Raw genomic sequence first — 741 nt, 5'->3', positions numbered from 1 at the left:
CACACACTTTGCTAGTTTTTGTGTTTCTCTAGAGAACCCAATCTAACACAAGTGCAGAGCATAAAGTCCTTCTTAGAGGATGATTTCATTATTGATATAGAAATAATATCCCTGCCTTCTGGCTCTGAAACTCTTATAGTCAGTTACCCATTAAGAAGACTTCACTAATAAACAGGCTAAATGAATAACAAGGTGGTGTTTTACTGTGGTCTTTTGATTATAAGTCTTCATTCTGGCCAGCTTTGTTGAAAATTAGAATGTGTTGGTAAATGTTTCTAGAGGGAAGCTCTGTGGTTAGGTAGTGTTGTGTTCATATGTCATCTTTGTTGAGTTGAACTAAGACCTTAATGGGAAAAAACAAGACATGTCAATGCCTCTTATCTTTCCTGGATCAGAAAAAGGCTTATTTCTGAGCCCTCAGTTATTGGAATAAAATATATTTCATTTATCAGAATGAATTTTCTTTTTAAAAAAGGAAAAATAATTGGAGATCCCAGTTGAGAGTGGTTACAAAGATCACTCACTCATTCTGCTTAAACCAGACAAAGCTTCTTGCTAAATTTCAAAACTTGCCAGATGCATTGCTGCCACAGGAAATTTGTATTGGTTCTCCCTCTACTCAGAATAGTCTTCCCCTAGAAATCGACAAGCCTGACTTCTCACCTTTTTCAAGTCTTTGATCAAATGTTACCTTTTCTATTAGGCCTTACCTTGATCAATCTATTTAAAATTGGTGACCCC

Source organism: Orycteropus afer, unplaced genomic scaffold (assembly GCF_000298275.1).
Source record: "Orycteropus afer afer isolate SDZICR_OR568_19922 unplaced genomic scaffold, OryAfe1.0 scaffold00309, whole genome shotgun sequence".
Lineage (NCBI taxonomy): Eukaryota > Metazoa > Chordata > Mammalia > Tubulidentata > Orycteropodidae > Orycteropus > Orycteropus afer.
Note: the sequence above shows the minus strand (reverse complement) of the source record.